Source organism: Tachypleus tridentatus, chromosome 9, assembly GCF_004210375.1.
Source record: "Tachypleus tridentatus isolate NWPU-2018 chromosome 9, ASM421037v1, whole genome shotgun sequence".
Taxonomy (NCBI): domain Eukaryota; kingdom Metazoa; phylum Arthropoda; class Merostomata; order Xiphosura; family Limulidae; genus Tachypleus; species Tachypleus tridentatus.
In genome coordinates this window covers 55,703,189-55,713,136 of record NC_134833.1, presented here as the reverse complement: position 1 = coordinate 55,713,136, position 9,948 = coordinate 55,703,189, and positions in this window count along the sequence as shown.

Genomic DNA, 9,948 nt, shown 5'->3' with positions numbered 1-9,948 from the left:
AGTATTTGCTTAATCTTCTCTCTATTAGTGAAAATTAAGATATTTTTGTGATAAATCCCTATTTTTCCTTCGTTCATTGCTTTACAATTCCACGTTTTAATTAGTTTCGTGGTGAGATGTAAAATTAGCAAAAATCAAAATGTTTTGGTACTAAATCTATCTTTTCCCTTTATTTATTGTTGCACAATTTCGTGTTACTAATAGAGTTTCATGGTGAATTATATGTTTTCTTATATCAAAGCCACATCATACAATGTACTGGGAATCGAACGTTGTAAATCTATAGACTTACCGTGTCCTTGCGGGAAGCTCGTGAATTATATTAGTAGTGAAAATGAAAATTTTGTAATACTAAATTTATCTTTTCCCTTCATACACTGCTGCACAATTTCATGTCAGTAGTAGAGTTTCATGGTGATATATATTATCTAGTGAAAAATCAACATTTTTTGGCACTAAATCCATCTCTTCCCTTTGTTCTGTGTTGCACATTTTAATGTTATTAATCAGTGTCGTGACTTTCGTCATTGAATTATATTATTCGTGAGGATCACAATACTTTTCTACCGTATTCATCTTTTGCCAGGACTTATGTAATTATATAATGTTAACTCGTTTCAATGGTTGTTTTCAAGCTTGAAAACGGCTGACGGGAATAAATCAATAACTAGTGTATATATATAACAGGTCGTTAAAACTTATAGATTTACCGATAATCATTTTCGTTTCTTTTTGCTCTTGTTTATGGAAGAGATCATCTCTCCCACTTCAAGAACTAAACTTCACCAAAATATACTGTTGTATTTTTCATTTTTATAGGCTTAGAAACAGCCAACTGAAAACAGTATAGTCTTGCATTATTAACCATGCATATACAGACAACGTGCTTCATTCTTGTCTTAGGGATTAAAGTTCAGTAGACGATCTCCTTCAGGAGCCACGTCGTCGGCAAGATAAAAGTCTAAGCAATAAGATTAAAGATGAGTATTACTTTACAAACATTTTATTTATTCGTTAAAACGTACTACAATTAGGTAAACTTTGTAGCTTCTTGTAAATTCAAAATGTAAGTTCAATTAAACTTGATAGTACTTGGAAAGTTAAAAGCCAATACGATGAAATCGTTTAAGATTGCATTCAAATGATCAGATGAAGAGTCAACTGGCAACATGTACTGTTAATAGAATTCTTAACTTTTCCCGAATGTATATGTTCAGATTAATAACATCTCTAGTGATGAAAAAGTCAACTATACGTTTGTGCTAATGAATCTCTCTATCATTTCCTGTCTTGTAAACTTAGATAGAATTATTCTAATTCACTGCCGCTATATATAATGTGTAAGATACTCTGATAATAATTCTGTTTTTTTAAAATGGTACAATATTTTGCTGAACGTTTAGAATAAAACAAATAGCGTAACTGAAATATTAAATTACAAAAAGATAATTTTTAAAATCCATTATATCTCTGTGTTAAGTATAGTACCTTTACGGGTATAATTGATAGAATAATAATGTTAACTTCTTTTATTAATTCATATAGAAAGTATCTCACAATAAGTCATAAAAAATGTATGTGAAAGTCATTTGAACGACGTGTAACGTTACATATTGAAACATTTCTTTATCATGAGACTAGTTCGTACAGGGTCAAAGAAGTCTGTATGTTCGCAGATCTCCAGGTGAGAAACTTCGAGATTTGTGAGTAATTTTTGAATTCTCAAAAATAAAACGCAAAAACTTGAAAAAAAAATCGTAATTTTCCTCTTGTTTCAGTTAATTTGCACAAGGGTGTGTAGTTTATATTTGTTGTCACGTTGTGTCGATAAAAATCTATTCTTTACAGTGTATGAAGTGGTGTACACGTTTAACATTTAATTAATGAAAAATGATTTTATTTAATTTTAATAGAGCATTCTCGAAAAATCATGCAACTATTCTATATTTTTGTTTTCGTATATTTTGTTAAAAGCTTAACGTCTTAAATGTAAGTTTTATGCTAATATTATTAACACTTAAAATGTATTAAATTGGATCGAAATCCATTTAGTGTTATGAAAATATTAAAAACACTTTTTGATCACTGGTGCAATCATTCTCAAGTATATGCTGGTCGAAATGTCCTACCTGTTCTAAAAATATATTGTTTGACATTGTTTTCATACATGTATATATTAATTCAGTAACACTTGCAAGAAATTGGTGTAGTTACAATGCTTCACTGTGTTAACCTGATATGATCAAGTACAGCAACTAGCAGTAAAAACTCGTAATATAGGAATCATGAAGCTAACGGATAGGTTGACTAGTATTTTAATAATTAAAATTAACAACGGTTATTTTGGTTCTTTGACACGCTCCACCTCAAATAAAGGTCATAAGTTCACGAACGTTAAGTTTTTATAAACGTGAAAAAATACACCATAATTTCAATATTTTACAATGTAACATGTACTTGAATAAGTTATTCTGATATGTGTTGGGTATATTTATTTAAAGAAAAGCACTCTACAAAGTATCATTGTAAAATTACCTGAAAACAGAGAATATACTGATGTTAGGAAAATTAGATTATTCTCATATAATCTGCCATCTATTGGTGAAATTTAACAATATATATATATATAGCGAAAGACAGAGAGAGAAAGCGTTGGGTAATAAATATACGATAAAGTTAGTCTTGTATTTAGTTCCTTCTGGTTATTTGAGGGTTACAGTGATATATTTTCGTTTCCTTTAGGTAGGTGTTAATGTTATTAAATATAATTCACACGAAAAGAAATTAAAATATAAAAATGTATTTATGATGCTTAGTTACACCCTTGTGCAAATTAATTGAAACAAATGGTCATTTTACAATATTTTCAGCATGGCGGCCGGTGTAGGTTCGCTGGACCCGCTAATTTCCTTTAATAGTCATTTTTTCACACAGACGGCGTCATTAGCTGTGTTTTGCAGTACGGCCAATCTATTTTTGTGATATATGACGAAATTTTGAGGATTATTACGTCATTCGAAATTGCGTTAGAAGGACAAGGAGACCAGTCAAAAAACAACTTCTTACCAACTCAATGAAGAAAAATCGGTATCAATGGGGTCTGAAATACAAGAACTGGACGCAAAAACAATGGAGGAAGGTGTAGTTCAGTGACGAGACTTATTTCTTCGTACGGGGTCAAAGAAGTCTGTATGTTCGCAGATCTCTAGGTGAGAAACTTCGAGATTTGTGAGTAATTTTTGGATTCTCAGAAATAAAACGCAAAAAATTGAAAAATCGTAATTTTCCGTCTTGTTTTAGTTAATTTGTACAAGGGTGTATAGTTTATATTTCTGGTCACGTTGTGTCGATAAAAATTTATCCTTTACATAGTATAAAGTGGTGTACACGTTTAACATTTAATTAATGAAAAATGATTTTATTTAAGTTCAATTGAGCATTCTCGAAAAATTATGCAACTATTCTATATTTTTGTTTCGTATATTTTGTTAAAAGCTTAACGTCTTAAATGTAAGTTTTATGCTAATATTATTAACACTTAAAATGTATTAAATTGGATCGAAATCCATTTAGTGTTATGAAAATATTAAAAACACTTTTTGATCACTGGTGCAATCATTCTCAAGTATATGCTGGTCGAAATGTCCTACTTGTTCTAAAAATATATTGTTTGACATTGTTTTCATACATGTATATATTAATTCAGTAACACTCGCAAGAAATAACAACAAATATATCTTTAACAAATTTTATGTTACGTGTTTCGTAAAAACAATTCTTATAATATAGAAGATCCTAATTTAATTATTACAAAGTTTCAATTCATAGTTTCTGTTCATTATTTGCCACAATTACATTTATGTAGCTTGAATTTAAGAGAACTTTGTAGACTCGAGTTGGTGAGGACTATGTTTTTAGGTGACAAAAAACTGACGTTTTCGTAGGTTTCATTTCATAGCAATTTGTAAATATCTTATGTAATTTTAAACAACGTTTATTCATATGTACACTAGTGAAATGGTTTTTATGAAAATTTGGTAGTGGCTCTATTTTAAATTGTTTGTTCAATAACATCTCGCAACGTTGCTACTTGTGCATAAATGTTCCTGATAAACTAGAGGGAAGTCAACTACTCCACAATACTCACCAACAAATGTTGGGTAACTTGACTTTAAAACTAAATAGCACGTTTTATTGTAACGGACAGCGAATCATGAATTTTTGTCTTCACAGTCCAGACACAGTAACTAAAAGACCCATGAGTAATCGATTTCTACTGGAATGTTTGGTTTGTTTTCAAATTTTGCACAAAGATACACGAGGGCTATCTTCACTAACTGACCATATTTTAGCTATGATAGACTAGAGAAAAAGTAATCAGTCAGTACTACAAAATGTCAGTCTCTTAGGCTACGCTTTCACTAACGAGTATTGGTATTGACTTTCACATCTATAACGCCATCATGGCTGAAGAAAAGATTCCAACCTACAAACACGGGTTTCTCACCCTAACCACCAAGCCAAGGTAGACCAGTACTACTAGAATTTACGTATGAAATTTTAGTAATGTCTAGTAGAGGAAAATAAGGAAATTGTATCTATTTTGCCTTTGGCTGGTTCTGAAAGTGAGTAGTACAATTAAACCGAAACTCACGAAGTATTTACAACATATATTTTTACGATAAGACTTTTCTGTAAAACCTCAAGTAAACTGTAAACTGACACACCAATATCAAATTATAGGATACGTAGAACATTTTGAAACTTATAGTCCTAACAAATTACGTGCAGCTTTTCACGTCATTGAAGCTGGCTGATTTAAATATCGTTTCCGGTTGTCGTGTTGACGGAAGAACGTGCGTATTTGTATGTAACTATGAAAGAAAAATATCTAGAGAGAAAATAATTGATCATATATAATATTTGGTGAGGAATCTACTGATTAATTAGTTCAGAAATAGAATAGCAACATCTTTCATAAGAGGGAAATTCTGATTTTAATTATTACAACGTTTCAAGTCACATATATTCTTCATCATGCAACAATAACATTTAATTAGCGTGAATTTAAAGAAACTTTAAGCAGTCATGGTGGTGAGGACAAGGTTAAATAGACGTTTTAGTAAAATGATATTCGTAAAACATTAATATAAATAAAGGATATTTATTTGTTTATCTATCGCTTTATCAGTAAATGTTCAGTTGTTTTCTTCTGCAGACGTCTGGTTCTCTTCGATAGCGTTCGAAATTGGTTTTGGTAGTGTTTTGTTTCTTAGAGTTGTAAAGAAACATAAGAGGGCTCGTTAAGGTTTTGTTTAAGTCTAAGAGAAATCTCTTGTAGTCTCTTTAATATAAGTGTAGATAACAATTTCAACTAACTTTGTAGATGACTTCATAGTTTATATTTTCAGCGAGATAACTGTTAGTAATGAGGTCTTGATTTGGTTTCTATATGTTTTTTTTTTATGTCAACGTTGTGTTAATTCTGTTCCTTCAGGAGTCATAAACCATTCAGGTGGTCGCTAATGAGTTCGCCGTAAAAAACCGTAGAGGTAGAAAGTTGTTTTGATTTTTAGTCAGACTGAATAACCGTATTTAAATCTATAGAGAACAATAAAGATATAACAGAAGGTATACGGAAATGTGAAGAGATAAAAAAGTAAGAAATAAATATTTGTTTATTTTCAACACATATCCACACACGAGGACTACGTTTAGCAATCAAGGGACAAAAAATCCTCTAGTCTCAAGATATTAATTAATAATAAAAAGTATCTTATTTTTATCAACGTTTCGTCATTGCGATTTTATCAAGACTAGTAGTAAAAGAAATATCGTACTCCTAACTCTGATGGAGTGCAATGACAAAATGTTAGCAGAAACTGAGGTTTTCTAATATTATCGGGAAAGCAGAAGCAGTTTTATTTACAAAGTGTATTGCCAAAAAGTCTAAATCCCTCTAGTATTCACTACAAATTCTGAAAAACAACTCATACTGACCTGACCGCGAGCTGCCTACCACTGGGAATCGAACTTCTTATTTTAGTGTTGTAAGTTCGCTAAGCTTACTGCTGACAAAGAGAGAAACAAGAAAGAAAGACTATGAAAGAATGAAGAGGAAATATAGAAGTAAAGAAATACGTTGATTTTGAACCTGTTGTAGACAACAAAAAACAAATGAACATATTAAAGTGTATTGAAGAATTTCTAGAAGAAGAAAAGATTAATTAAATAGTAATACGTATCTCAATCAGAAGAAAAGTATATTCAAAACACAGAGGAAAAAATAATAATATAATATATGTATTGTAGAAAATTATGTGTCTATTTCGTAAAGAAAAATCCTCAAAGGTATTAAAAATTTCATACAATTCCGTATTTTTCATCAGTTTGCATTTTAAACCTTCACATATGAAAGTTTTTCCTACGTATTTCTAAGAGAAAAAGTATTTCGTATTGTTATACTTCATTTTCTAATACTGACTAATTTTATTTCTTTATTACTTGTTAGTCGTTATTGTTTGCACTCTTATGTATTTTAAAAGTGCTCAAGCTCTATATACATTAAGAAAAATAAAACAAATATTAATTGAAACCTGTGTTAACTCATGCACGTACTTCACAATATATAAGTAAGTATATGTTAAATGTCTCCCAGAAATAAATTAAAGCTCTTACTCTTACATGATCGTACTTTTTAAACTATTTATATAAATTAACTTTTCCGCTCAATCTCAAGTTAATTTAACAACAAAGTAATGTCTGTCTAAAGGGATTCCTATAAATAAATATAACTATTGTTTAATTAACCATCGTGATGTACTATAGTAATTATGTACTCTGTCAAACTCTGAGATCCAATTCCAAAGCAACACGTGTACAGTAATCTGTTACTCCTAGTTTATATTTTCTCTTTATTAGGGTTTGCTGTTTAAAACACATTAGCTACAGTTTACTCCAAAAGATGGCGCTAGAGAAGATTAACTGGAATTCTGTTTGTAATTAGACACAAAATTATTCATTAGACTATATGTGATCTGTCCATCAGGGATATCGAAACCCAAATCCTAGCATCGTAAGTCCGCGGACATACCACTGTGCCACCGGGGGATAACTAGACTCTTAACTGACTCTATGTATAAAGGAAACTAATATTTCTATTTAAAATAATTATAATGAATAAAGTTTTCTGTATCATACACATTAGCAGTTGTTACTAATGTCCCAATATAAAGTGTATTTAGGAACATCATTTCTTATATCACAGGAAACGTTTCTATTTATTTCGAGAATCAAAGTAACGCTCGAACTAACAATAAATATTTATATGTTCTTTATTTCTGCACCAATCTGGCTTTCTTGAAACTCAAATTATTCCTTAAAATGAAATTTATATCGATAAATTTACCATTCAAGATTACTTGAGTATCGAATACTAAACCAATTATTCAACTTATGTGAAAACATTTCTGTTTGACAGACATGTTGCTAGTTTTGTAAACATGATAAATATGTTCGTGTGTATTTAGATTTTTGTAATTACAATATAAGTATTTTGTAGTAAACTGAAATATATTATTTAAGCAAGGCTCACTTTAGTTATGAAACATAATAAGTAATACTAATAATAATATTATTATTTTATAATTTATATAATTATATAAATATGTTATTCATAGCTTTTGCAAATTAAATAAGGAAGTTGTTTTAATTTCAACCATACAGACCTGGTTCATTTAGCTTAAAATACTGTGCCATAAAATTTCTTTTCAATTTACACTTAAAGGTTGATTAATAAATATATCTACTATTATAAACAAAAATGCTTATGTGTAAGCTCCTTTATACTTTATATTATATTAGAATAAACATATGATTTTATCTGTAAGTAATAATTTCTTGTTATTATCAGCTGTCCAACGATGGCTAATGACAACTTTATGGGATTTATAATGTTAACAATTAAGAAAAGAGTATATGTAAACTTCTGTGGAGTTTTATATTTACAACAAAGAAACCTTAAACCTTAATCAATTAGCCTGTTTACAAAATTAAGTAAACATTAATATATTAATCTTAATTTATCTATTGACCATTTTAAATATTCATTGCTTTTGAGCTGTTTTTTTTTTCAAAACGGTATTCTTTGATTCACTTTATACCTTAAAATCTATTTTTAACATGTTTATCGGAGGGATATTTTTGTCAGTTTTTGTGCATTACATCTCTAGCTTTAAGTAATTTATTAGTGATCTGTGATTCGATAGAATTGTATATTATATAATGCTATTTTGATATTGACTTTCTTGTTCCTTTAATTAATATATATATGAATATTTCACATGTATTATTAATATCTGTGCAAATATATATTTTTCTAGTTGTTTTTATTTCAGTTGTGCGTTTTAAAATTTTTAAATTGATTTATTCTTAAACAATTTATTTTTATATGTTATTTTGTTCCACCAATATTTACTTCTGACGCTATAAGATAAGTTTTATTACCATAAATATTTTTATGTATTTTTCTTACAAAAGCATAATTTAAACATTGATTGATTTATCTCTATAATTGCTTTATATATTCAAGTTTCTTTACACATTAATATAATTTATTTCATCTAGCATATCAACGTTTATGTCACCAAATATATGTCATTTTAAATTTTATTGTTTGTTATATTAACAAAATTTCTAATTATCTAAAAGAACTCATATATTCTAAAGATGTATGATTCACAGAGAGCTGTTACAAGTACATCACTTCCATTCTTCCTGTTGGCAATTCATTGTTTTCTTTAACTTTTATTTTAGTCATAACACAAACACGTTATATTGTCTACACATATAAAACAAACTACATCAATCTATCTAATATTTATTTATTTCTTCGTAAGCCCGGCATAGCCGTATGGTTAGGGTGTCCGACTCCCACACTGAGGGGTGCGTGTTCGAATCCCTCTTCCATGAAAAATACTCATCCTTTCAGCCGTAACACGTTATAATATGACTCTAATCTCCACTATTCGTTGGTAAAAGAGTAGCCCAAGAGTTGGTGGCAGGTAGCGATGACTAGCTGCCTTTGCTCTAGTCTTACACAACAAAATTGGAGACGGCTAGCGCAAATAACCCTCGTGTAGCTAGGCGCGTAATTAAAAAAAAAAATCCTCCATCGTTCGTATAAGTAGTTATACTTCTTTTACCCATAAAAATTTAAAAAGTTTTATTTTTAATTTGTTTAAACCATGAACTTTGAACCCGTGTCAGAGCTTCTTATACTGTAGTTTTCATTTTTACTTGTCATTAGGCAGGTTTTTTCTTTATCGCATTACTTTGTACTTAAAGTCTACCATCATACCCTACCTGTTGACTGTTAATATTTTCTGTAACCTACACAACACATTCGCGGATTCTTATATGAATGTTATTAGCGATTTCGTGTACATTTTCTTTTGGGAACGCCAATAATTTCCATATTTTGATTTCTTGGACACAGACTTAATTCAAACACTTCCTACTTAATTTGCTCTACTATTTTTAATTATAATTTTTATTTTACAGCTCCATGTTTTTTCATATTTAACTCACGTATTTTTCCAGTAAATCCAAGTATATAATTTTAAAATTTATCAAACTCATATTATATGTATACACATACATATTCAACTGTTTTCTTCAACTTACACATATCACTCTGCAGTTCCATTCTTACGTTGTTGTTTTATCTTTCCAAACTATTTCCGTTCTAGGTTTAGTTGTTCTTTATTACATTTCTCTTTAATTCCAGTATCAGGTGCAAATAGTCCTTTGTCCTCCAATCGTATTTCTCTGCATGTCTGATCCCGACGTCTTCGACACTTACATTAACTTGTCGTCTTGCTGTCGTTACATACATTTATTTTACACTGATTACGTTTTCATTTCGTTTTTTTTCTTCTGTTAATTTAA